Source organism: Lissotriton vulgaris, chromosome 5, assembly GCF_964263255.1.
Source record: "Lissotriton vulgaris chromosome 5, aLisVul1.2, whole genome shotgun sequence".
NCBI classification, from domain to species: Eukaryota; Metazoa; Chordata; class Amphibia; order Caudata; family Salamandridae; genus Lissotriton; species Lissotriton vulgaris.
In genome coordinates this window covers 1,894,612,684-1,894,624,153 of record NC_141693.1, presented here as the reverse complement: position 1 = coordinate 1,894,624,153, position 11,470 = coordinate 1,894,612,684, and the positions used below count along the sequence as shown (strand labels likewise).

At 47.8% G+C, this 11,470-nt stretch overlaps 1 protein-coding gene across 1 annotated transcript in view; it reads right to left on the bottom strand.

The window, feature by feature from the left end:
* Positions 1 to 487: 487 nt before the first annotated feature.
* The window catches only part of LOC147717646 (E3 ubiquitin-protein ligase TRIM39-like), a 241,273-nt gene continuing 230,290 nt past the window's right edge, over positions 488 to 11,470 (bottom strand). The window contains exon 8 of the mRNA XM_086924437.1: positions 488 to 714. The gene's annotated coding sequence lies outside the window, so the exon portion shown is untranslated. The remainder of the gene's footprint in view (positions 715 to 11,470) is intronic.

Below are 11,470 nucleotides of genomic sequence, written 5' to 3'. Positions count from 1 at the left end.
CAAGGACAGCCCCCTGCCCTTTGCCACCTCCGCCAGGGGTCTAACATAAATGTTGAACAAAAGTGGGCTCAATATTAAGCCCTGCGGCACCCCTTGATGCAGAACAAACTCCTGTGAGTGTAAAGGTGGTACTGAAACTTGGAAGGACCTCACTTCCAGAAAAGACTGATCGAGTCCAAGGCCGCATGTCTGATCCCAATTTCCTAAAGGCGTTTAAGAAGTATCTCATGGGGGATGTATCAAACGCGGCATTTAAGTCCAGAAGGACCAAGGTCGCAGAGTCCCCAACATCCAGGCTACCCTGAATGGCTTCCGACACTACCAGTAACGCGGACTCGGTACTGTGCCGAGATCGGAAACCATTTGAACCTTGTTATAGCAAGACTAAGCTAGACACCCTACTTTTCTACAGATTGATCGAAGTTATTGGCAAATCAAAAAGGCCTTTACAATGGAATGTGAACATAACCATAACTACAGAGTGATATATGTATACATATGAATTTATTAAAGCAACCAACATTTGATGTAGCCTTACTGCTCAGTATTGATTTATTTAATCAATTACTAACATTGCAATCATTTCTTAAACAAAAGGAAGAACTGCCGTCTTCAGCCTATATATTCTTTTCGGATGGATCCTTTTAAAGATGCCAGATTTTGTGAGCAGGGACTTTCAATTCACTTCAGTTCTGATAGACGGCATTTTCTCTTCTGAAAACATATGAAAAACAAAATATACTGAGGTTTCTTTTTCAAAGCATTTAAAGGAAGACAGCTTTCATCTGAACTGGTTGTTATAGTTGTATTTAGCTGTATGCAAGTTAATATCCTAATAAGCCTCTGGAGGGTTGAAATTGCTGATGCTGAATGGTATTCACATATTAGTTCCCTAGTTTATAGTTTTCTCCCTAGAATAGGAAATAATAATACTGTCCCAGAGATACCAGGTCCGTTATCACAATATTGGGCTGCTGTAAACACCAAGTCAACAATCTCGAATGATACTGAGCCACTTTATACCAAATCATGGATATTACTGACAACAATAACACTGCACCTTTGATAACACTAATGGGAAAGGTACTTACTTCTTAATTCTCCATTGTGGGAACCTTCAAGGAAGTCAAAAATTACTATACAACTCACAATACTCCCAGGTGTAAACAACAAACTAGGACGGTCACTAAGGTAACATTCCTGAGGGCCTGCCAAAGCAACCGCTGGTTCCTATAAAGATTACAAAAAAAGTGATGGGTGGAATGCTTTAATTAATTTCAGCCACTCGCAATTAGTCGGGTCAATCCATCGATATTTTTCACACCATGCCGCCTCAGTTTGGACCCAGCCATATGCAAATCAGTCTTAACCCTGCTCCAATGGGAACAGTTCAGCCCGAACTGGCAGTCCAGGTCTTCCCTTAAAACATGTAAAATTGGCCTAAACCTAATAGGCACATTTAATTTACTTGTAAGCCCCCACTAAAGTGGTACTACATGTAGCCAAGCCTGTAAATTAAAGGCTACTAATGCATGGAATGTGAATCGGCTATTCCGGTACGCTGGTCCGGTGTTGTAGAGGGCCTTGTGTGCATGGGTGAGAATCTTGAAGGTGATTCTTGCCTGGATGGGGAGCCAGTGTAGTGTGCGCAGATGCTGGGTGATGTGGCAGTGTCATGGCAGGTTGAAGATTAGTCTGGCAGCTGCGTTTTGGATGTTTTGTAGTTTGAGGGTGAGGTTTTTGTTGATTCCGGCATAGAGTGCGTTGCCGTAGTCAAGAATGCTGCTGACGAGGGCATGTGTGACTGTCTTTCTGTGTTCGAGGGGGATCCATTTGAAAGTCTTGCGTAGGAGGCGGAGGGTGTGGAAGCAGGAGGATGTGACTGAGTTGATCTGGCAGTCCATTTTGAGTTTGGAGTCCAGGATGATTTTGAGGTTGCGTGCGTGGTCTGTGGGGGTGGGCAGGCTTCAGAGGGCGGGGGCCACCAGGTGTCGTTCCAGGCGTCGGGGTGGGGGCCCATGCTGAGTACTTCTGTTTTGTCCATGTTGAGTTGTAGACAGCTGCTCTTCATCTATCTGGCGACTGCTTCCATGTTTCCTTGAAAGTTGTGTTTGGCTGTGCTGGGTTCGTTGGATAGGGAGAGGGTGAGTTGGGTGTCGTCTGTGTATGAAACAATATTGAGTCTGTGGGTTCCGACGACGGGGGCGAGCGGAGCCATGTAGATGTTGAACAACGTGGGGCTGAAAGGGGATACTTGGGGGACTCAGCAGGTGGTCGGTGTGTGTGTGTTCCCGAGAAGAAGGGAGTCTGACTCACTGCATTCTGCTGGAGAGGAATGACGCGGATCCAATCCAGGCCCTTGTCCCAGATCCCTGCGTCATGAAGTCTGAGTCTTAGGGTGTGGTGAGAGACTGTGTCAAAGACCACTGAAAGGCCTAGGAGGATGAGGGCTACTATCTCTCCTCTGTCCAGGAGGGAGCGGATGTCGTCTGCTGCGGCGAGGTGGGCGGTGTCCGTGCTGTGGTTCTTTCTGACGCCGGATTGGGAGGAGTCAAGGATATTGTGTTCTTCGATGAAGGTGGCGAGTTGGTTGTTGATGGCTTTCTCGATGACTTCTCTAAGAACGGGAGCAGGGAGTTGGGTCTGTAGTTCTTGAGATCAGTGGGGTCCGCCGAGGGTTTCTTCTGGAGGAGGTTGATCTCAGCGTGCTTCTAGTTATAGGGGAAAGAGGCGTACGCAAGGGAGCGGGTAATGGTGTGGCAAAGCATTGGGGCAATGGTGTTGGCTGCGTCTGTTGAAGATGTGGTGGGGACAGAGGTCAGTGGGGGCCCAGGAGTGGATTAATGTTTTCGTCTTCAGTGTGCCTTCGGTGGTGAGGGCTGTCCAGCTATCAATTGTTGGCTTCAAGGTGTCGGGTGGTTGGTGAGGGTTATGTGTGTTGGCTGTCTTTGTCGAAATTGCCGTAAATGTTCTTGATTTTGTGGTGGAAGAAGGTGTTGAGTTTGTCGCAGAGGTCTTGTGAGGGAGGGATGTCTGTAGACTCGCTGATGGGTTGGGCGAACTCCTTGATGATGCTGAAGAGTTCTTTGCTGTTGTGCGCTTGTGTGGAGATTCTGTCTTGGATCGCTTTCTTTCTTGTATTTCTGATGAGTTGGTGGTGGGCGTTGGTGCTGGCTCTGAAGTTGTTGTGGGCTTCTATAGATTTAGAGTTCCTCCAGGTGTTTGAGGCAGTGACATGTGTGTCTGGACTCTCGGAGTTCGGTGGTGAACCAGCTAGCTTTCCTGGCGTGTGTGTTGTTGTTCTTCCTGAGGGGGGCTATGGTATTGGCGTAGTCGGAGATCCATTTGTGCAAGGTTCGGGCTGCGGTGTTGGGGTCGACGTTTTCCATGATGGTTGGGGTGAAGTTGCAGAGTGAGGTGGTGAGCTGGTTGTCGTGATTTTAGTCCAATTTCTGCGTTGGAGCAGGTGCTGGGTTCTGTGGATGGTGGGTGTTCTGAAGGTGAAATGGATTCAGCGATGGTCTGTCCACTCTAGTTCGGTGGTGTGGCTGAAAGTGATGGAGTTCCTGTGGTGAAGATGGGGTCGAGGGTGGGTCCTGCTGAGTTTGTGGGCTTAGTCACGATCTGACAGAGTCCTATGTTGTGGAGGTTGTCCAGGAGGGATGTGGTGTTGGGGTCTTGTTGGTTGTCCAGGTGGAAGTTGAGGTCTCACAGCAAGGTGTAGTTGGTGGACGCAATGGCCTGCAGGGTGATGCTGTCCGTAATGGAGTTGGTGAATAGTCCGAGGGTTCCCTGGAGGGTGGTGGTAGGGCTGGCCTGTATCTTGAAGGGTAAGTGTTGCAATCGGTCTGTGGCATCGTCATAAAGTGTGCTCAGTCGGAGGGTGGATTTGTGGACGTTGGCGGTACTTCCCCTTACACACACACCCCCAACCCCCCCGCCCCCCTCCCCCCCCATCAGGGCAGGTGGGGCGGTCTTTCCGGGAGATCCTGTATCTTTGGGGAATGGTGGTGGCGATGTCCGGTCTCGAGGTGGTGTTAGTCCAGGTTTCAGTGAGAAATATGACGTCCAGGGTGGTGCTGTCGAGACAGTCCCAGATTTCGGTGGCGTGTTTGTGGAGGTATCAAACATTTAGGAGGATGCAATGCGGGTTGTACTGGGTCCGTGGTCTTGGCGGTGATGCAGCAGTGGCGGTGACAGCTGAATGGTCTGTGGGTGGTGGCTGGTGATGCCAACTTGCAGTTGTTGTTGCGACCTGGATTGAGTGTGTGATGTGCCGTTGAGTGTTGCGTTGGCGGTCCAGGGTTCCTTAAGTTGGAGTCAGGGTGGGCTGAACAGCTGGGAGGTGGGGAGGGGAAACTGGCTTGAACTGATTGTGCTGGGGGGAGGGGCTGCGGGGCCAGCAGCGGCAGGGAAAAGCGGGAGAGAGGTGCACGGAATAAAGAGTAGAGTGAAAACAGTAAAAGTGAAAAGGAAGATGGAAAGTGATATAAAGAGTGACATTAAAAGGGTGAAAAACGAAGGTGAAAGGAAAGGGGTGAAGGGAAATAGCAAGCAGAAAAACGAAGTGGGGGAAAGTGAAAGGTCCACCACCAGTGATGAGGCGCAGGTATAGCCTGTGGGTAGAGGACGGCCTCGAACACCAACAGGCGAGAGTGCAAGGGCTTAGGAGGGCCTCACTTGATGGTGGAGCTACGAGAGTGGGAGAGCAATTTCACTGACAATAAGTCAGTGAAATTAAACTTGGATGCTTGGATTAAACCCTGATCTGTGAGTGTCTGAAAAGTTTCAACGCTCCAGCCATCATCTCCTTGTGTTTGCTTTGTTCGCCCTAAGTTGGCAGGGTATGCCCAGAGGTGGGTCCCTTGCTCACTTTGCCACTGGATTCAAGCTAGCCTGTCTGATGAGGGGTGTTACCCCGAAACCGGTCCCAAGGTGCTTGTTTCCAGTACAGGGAAGACCTGGCCTGGCAGTTCGGGATGGACTGTCCCCATGAAGCACAGGGTCAAGACTGATTTGGCTGGGTCTGAACAAGGGTGGCAAAGTGAGCTAAAGAATGATTATGGATTAAACCCAGATCTGTGACTGGGGGTGAGTGTCTGAAAAGTTTCAGCGCTCCATCCATCATCTCCTTGTGTTTGTTAATTTAAAAAGTTGGCATATTCTTCTCTGAACCATTTTGTGTTTGCAGCCTATGTCCAGGGTCATGTGTAGTTGGCAGTTGGTCTTTTTGCATGCCTCCCAGAAAGTAAAGCAAAGGGGACTAGGTGTTGGCAGGATGAGAGGAGCAGAGCTTTTCTCTGCACCACTTATAGTTCAATGAGCCTGCCTCCAGGAAAATCACTAAGAACTTGACACCAGTCTTTTGTCATCCTAAAAAATTGTAAATTGATACTTGTATAGCGCACTACTCACCGGCAAGGGTCTCAAGGCGCTTGTACGAAGCCCAGACCCATAGCAGCCAAGTTTGCTTAGGAGTTACAGTTCGATGTTTTCAGCGTACTTATGTGTGACATATCGGTGTATTATGTCTGCCACTTTGAGTGACATTCTATCATGAATGGATCAAGGCAGTTATTAATTTCAGAAACTGACCTTTTTTAAAATTCACTGGACTAAAAGGTGCCTGAAAATTGCAGTTTATAGGTATAAAATAGATATTGCTCAGTATTTTCAGCCTAGGACAGATGGTCTTGGGCAATCACCGATAGTTATAGATAGATATCTGCTATGTCGAGATAGCGAGGTGCAATAGTTATATGGAGCGAGACAATACAGAATAAGAAATACTCCTGAAAAAAAGTGCCGCATTTTTTTTTTTTCAAAACAGATTTTATTAGTAGCATGACAAAATATATCAGGTAATGCTCTGAACACCAGAGACAATCACTAGGAACAATGATCAATAACACATCATGCAACCATTTACGTACGTATTGCAAACGATGAAATAACCAACAGTAAGTCCCTCTACCCCTATCCACCCCCTCCAACTCCCCCCCTCCCAGGCGTGCTGCTGCCTACTCCGTCCGTGCCCTGCCAAACGTTGCACAGTATAGACCTGAACTAAGGCCGTGTGTCCATCAATCATACTGTAGGGCCTCCTCCTCTGCGGGTGGGTTCAAGTCCAGGCCCCGGTAGTCCGCCCACTTCTTCCAAATCTTATAGTGCTTGAGGGGGCACCCTCGTGCGACATAAACAGGCTGCTCCAGACCCATGCAATAATCCATTCCATTCTGCCAGGCTGTGACTGTGGGGGCACAAGGATCCTTCCAGGATCTCGCTATGTCCCTTTTGGCCAGGGTCAGACCCAGGAGTAGTAAATGTCGCTTATATCTATTGCCCCCAATACCCGCTAGAACATGCAGGAGAGCCAGCTTTGGGTCCTTCTGCAACTCCCAGGCCAGCACCTCACTCAAACACCGGAACACTCTGTCCCAAAACCTCTGAAGAACCGCACAGCCCCACACTGTATGCAGCAACGTACCCACCTCAGAGTTGCATCTAAGACATGCCGGGGATGCAATCAATCCCGCCCTCCACAAGCGCTGTCTGGTGTAATATGTACGGTGGAGATATCTGAACTGTATCAGTCGCAAGCGCGTGGAGACGGCCGCACCCCTGGGCCCCTCCAGGGCCTCAACCCAGTCTTCCTCGTCCAGCTCTCCAACATCCCGCTCCCATTGGGACCTAAGGTGGGCAAGGTCTGACGCGCTGTGGCGCACTAGTGTCTGGTAAATTCGGGAGATCTTTTTGTCCGGTAATTCCCCCATAAAGATCTTAGCCTCAATGGGACTGAACTCCGGCAGGTCTTCCACGTCACGGATGTACGGGGCAAGAGCATGCCGGAACTGAAGGTACCTATAAAATTGGGAATGTGGCATGTCGAACTCCTCACGCAGCATAGCAAAAGATTTGAGCGTTCCCCCAGACATAACGTCTCCAAGTGTAGAAATACCGATAATCCCCCATTGCCTAAAGCCCTCTAGGGCCGCTAGTTGCGGCAATCTACCATTTTGCCACAGCGGGGTCTCCAGGGTCAAGACATTCCACCACCCCACCCTGCGCAGGGCCTGCCGCCAGATCTGGAAAACGACACGCGTGGCGGATGGCAATGAGCCCCGGAGGCGCGCCGAGTACAACACCGTATGTAGGGAGGCAGAGCCCATAAGGTGACGCTCTACCGCGTATGCAGGGTCCCCCCTGTCCGCGTACCACCAGTCATTGAGTACCAAGAGGTGCGATGCTTGATAATATGATAACAAGTCGGATGTGGCCAGACCCCCCATATAGGTGGAGCGGAAGCACGTCCGCAGCGCAACTCGCGCCGCGCCGCCTTCCCACAGGAAGCTGCTCAAGGCCGCATTCAGGCGTCGGAACCAAGTATGTGGGACCAACACCGGGTGGTTCTGCAGTTGATACAGTAGACGTGGGAGCGCGACCATTTTGAAAATGGCGGATCTACCCTGAATAGATAGCGGCATTCTTGCCCACACCTTGATATCCTCCCGCGTACGATCCCAAACCGGGGCTATGTTGCGCTCCAGGGCCACCGAGGCATCCTCCGTGAGGTATACCCCGAGATACTTCACCCCTTCAGTTGTCACCTGCAGCCCGTCGGCCCACTCACCCAGAGGATGTGGATCCCCTAGAGTCCAGAGTGTGGATTTCCCGGGGTTCATATAGAGCCCCGATGTTTCTCCAAAAATCTGTAGAATCCGCAAAATACGAGGCCCAGAGCGATCCAAGTCGGAAAGAAAAAACAGCACGTCGTCGGCGTAAAGGGCTATCCTATCCGCCAATCCCCTCGACCACTGGAAGCCCCTCATCTGGGCATCGATCCTCACCCACGCCGCCAGGGGCTCCATCGCGAGCGCGAAAAGGTACGGGGAGAGGGGGCACCCCTGTCTCGTCCCCCTCCGGATACTGAACGAGCGGGATACACCCCCGCCAACGCGGACAGCAGCAGTCAGATCAGTATATAGGAGGCGTACATAAGCCAGGAAACGGGGGCCCAGATTCAGCCGACCCAGGAGAGCAAACAAGTACGTCCAGCTTAGGGAGTCAAACGCCCTGTCCATGTCAGCCAGCAGTAGCGCTACCCTCTCGTCCAATCCCCGCCAGGCCGAGATAGCCACCTGAGCTCGCCTAATGTTGTGTCTAGTGGCCCGCTGGGGCATGAAGCCGGCCTGGTCCGGGTGTACCAAGTCTGTAATATGCGGTTTGAGCCTGTTGGCGAGGGCCTTCGCCAAGATCTTGGCCTCGGTGTTGAGAAGGGATATGGGCCTGTAGGACTCGTGTTTCTCCGGGGGGCGTCCCGGTTTCAGGAAAACTACCACCTCCGCATGTCGCCAGTCGGGGGGTAGCCGGCCTCTCTCCCGGGCCTCCTCTATGACCGGTCGAAAGTGGGGCGTCAACTGGGTCGCAAAGTGCCTAAAGAATTCGCTGGGGAACCCGTTCGGGCCAGGCGCCTTGCCCGGATTAAGCTCACCCAGGGCAGTGGCCAGTTCGTCGTCTGTCAGAGGCCGGTCCAGCAGGTCGCGGACCTCATCCGACACGGCCCGTGGCGGGAGATCGTCAATAAATCGCTGCACCATGTCAGCCGCCAGACATTCAAAAGTGCCGCATTTTCTTCTGTCCGGTGATCTCTACACAGTACAGAGTGGTCCTCCTACATATGAGAGAACGACAGAGTACAGATTTCTTGAGGCACGTTGGTAATTACGAAGGTACCTTGACATCGAGAGCCATAGAGCGGTTTAGCTACCTATAATCAGAATAAGAAGACATCTTGGAATAATTTGATTGACTAATCAGTTGGAGTACACTGACTATGACGGATTTCTATTAGCCCTTTTCCTGATGAGGCCCATATTCAATGGGCTGAAACGCGTCGACATTTATAAGAAGACACCAGCCAAAAAAACCTACTTTGTATAAATAAAATCAATAAGGAGTATTATAATTAGAGAGGTTGAAATGATATAGACCGTTTTTGCTCCTTTATTCTGTTTGGTAGATCTTGTTGTATAGGAATGCTTGGCTTTATGTTTATAAAGCATCCTTTTTCAAAAATGTGGGCTAGAACATATGAAAACGATAAAAAACGTCAATGTATTAATACATATATATTGTGTATATATTTGTGTAAAAAGTGATGTGTATATATATGTGTTTGTTTTTGTATATAAATATGGGTTCGAAAACCAAAAAAACCCTTTTCTAACTAATGAGAAAATAAAAGAGCAGTTAGAAATGTGTGTTGTGTCATTTAGTTGGGTTTTGGAGGTTTAGAAAGGAGATAGAATGTACTTTCTGGAGGTGATTACCTTCACACAGGAAGGGATTATTTATTTGTCTCGTCCTTTGGAAATAGATTGTTGTTAATTATTCCCTAGGCATCTTTTTTTTGTATATTATATTACCACAAAATGTTAGAAGTGATCAAATATAAGAGTAAATCCTTATGTTTTGCATGATTCATTTACAGGAATTACTTATGAACTTGTTACATTTCAATGAAATCATATAGCTTCTACAATGCAGTATATGTTATGGGATAAAGTATCCCCGAACAATCCCTGTAAGACTATTGTAGATCACCATATAGAGGAATGATGCTTAGGGTTGAGTGCCATTAGAAAGTCGTGTTACTGTGGTGTGTCTTGCAATATCTTTTTAACATACTGCAGAGGGTATTTTATTCCTTATAATACATGATGACACCATTACCCATCTCACAAACAGCCCGAAAAGTTTCACTTGAAAAATAAAAATGGAATGTGTAGTGAAAAATGGCAAAAAAGCAGTTACACTCTAAAGACCCTGAAAAGTTTCCTTCCCAACCATCCAGTTATAGGGCACATACACTAACATGGCTATGTTGAATCATTTCTAAACAGTTGAGAAGGCTCACAGTGCTTTCCCTCCTGTGCAGGGTCCTGATGAGGTGGGGGAGGGGTCTTACTGATAACACCACTGACTAGATCAACATCCTCTTCTACTGCAATGACAACAGACATTTATGTGTCCACACTCCCATGCTCATCTTATCCCAAATATATTCTGCTTCCTCTGTTCTTATTTGCTGTTTAATGATCATACCCTAAACCAAAATAAAGTTATTAGTTACATAAATTGTATGCTGGTTGATATGGGTGATGCAACTGTATAGGATTATGCATAAAAGTACAAATAATAAAAATAATACCCATAATTAGAGGCTCTAAAATATGGTACAGCTATTAATGCATATTTCAACTATGGGTATCTGTTACCACTAAAGGTAAATGTTGATGGGACATTTCATTGTCATTTTTCATAAATAATTGCCAACAAAGTTTGCAGTTAGTAATGTGTTGCGAAAATATATTTGACTAAGTTTAATATGAGTCAAATAAAAAAAAATGCTGTAGCTCAGAATTGTAGAAACATGCAGAAAGATTGTGGTAAGCGAAGACGTTTGGTCTAAACTTAGAACAAACATGTAAGTTTACGACTTTGGGAATTCACTAAGGGCATATATGAATACTATCTTTATGTCCGCACTCAGGACGGAGAAACGGCCTGACTAAGGATATAAAGATAACACTCATTATGCCCTTTGTGACTTCCCAAAGTCGTAAACGCCGACGTTTGGTCTAAGTTTCGACCAAACATTTACCTCTGTGAATCGGGCCAGGTATATTTCCAGTCAGAACTCATAGCATGCAAAAAATAAACATTCTGCCATATATATCTTCTTACTGATGATCACATTTCATTTTAGAAAATCAGATCAGAAGAGTGAAAAGCCAAGTTTTGTTTTCATTATTTTGTGGTGGCTCTAGCAGCAGGTACCATAATGTCATGGCACAAATGTAATAACTTATTACAGTTAATGAGCTACATCAGGGGTACTAGCCCACACCACCTCCCCTGAGGAGACCTTGAATAGCTCGGTCTCGCTAGCAAGAGAGAGTCAGGTCCTACAAACGGTTACTTAGTTTTCAGCAGATGAAAGGTTGTTGATTCATTACTTGAGTGGATCAAGTGTGCACTAGATCATGTTGCACCGGTAGCTGATCATACAATTAGAAGACTGAAGCCTTTGGTGGAATGGCTAAATGAAGAGCAAGCTGTTGGGAAAAAATCCTGCAAGCGTCTAGAACGCATCTGGCGCAAAACCTTCGATCTCATTGACAAGGCCAATTATTGTGCTGCCCAGAAGGCCTATGAAACACCAATCAGAACTTTGCAACGAGACGTCTATGCAGGCCATGTAGAAATGGCACAGTACTCCTCCCAGGAACCCGATAATAAAATCTCTCTCTGCTCTTGTTCAAGACCCAACAGAGGCCCTGCTGTCTGTGGACCGCTGCAATTTCTTGGCTCAAAATTTTTATGACAAGGTCACGTCCATCTATTCAACATTTCCCGAGGCTGTCAGAAATGCGCCCCACCTCAAGGTCTGGTTTGAAACTTCAGCGGA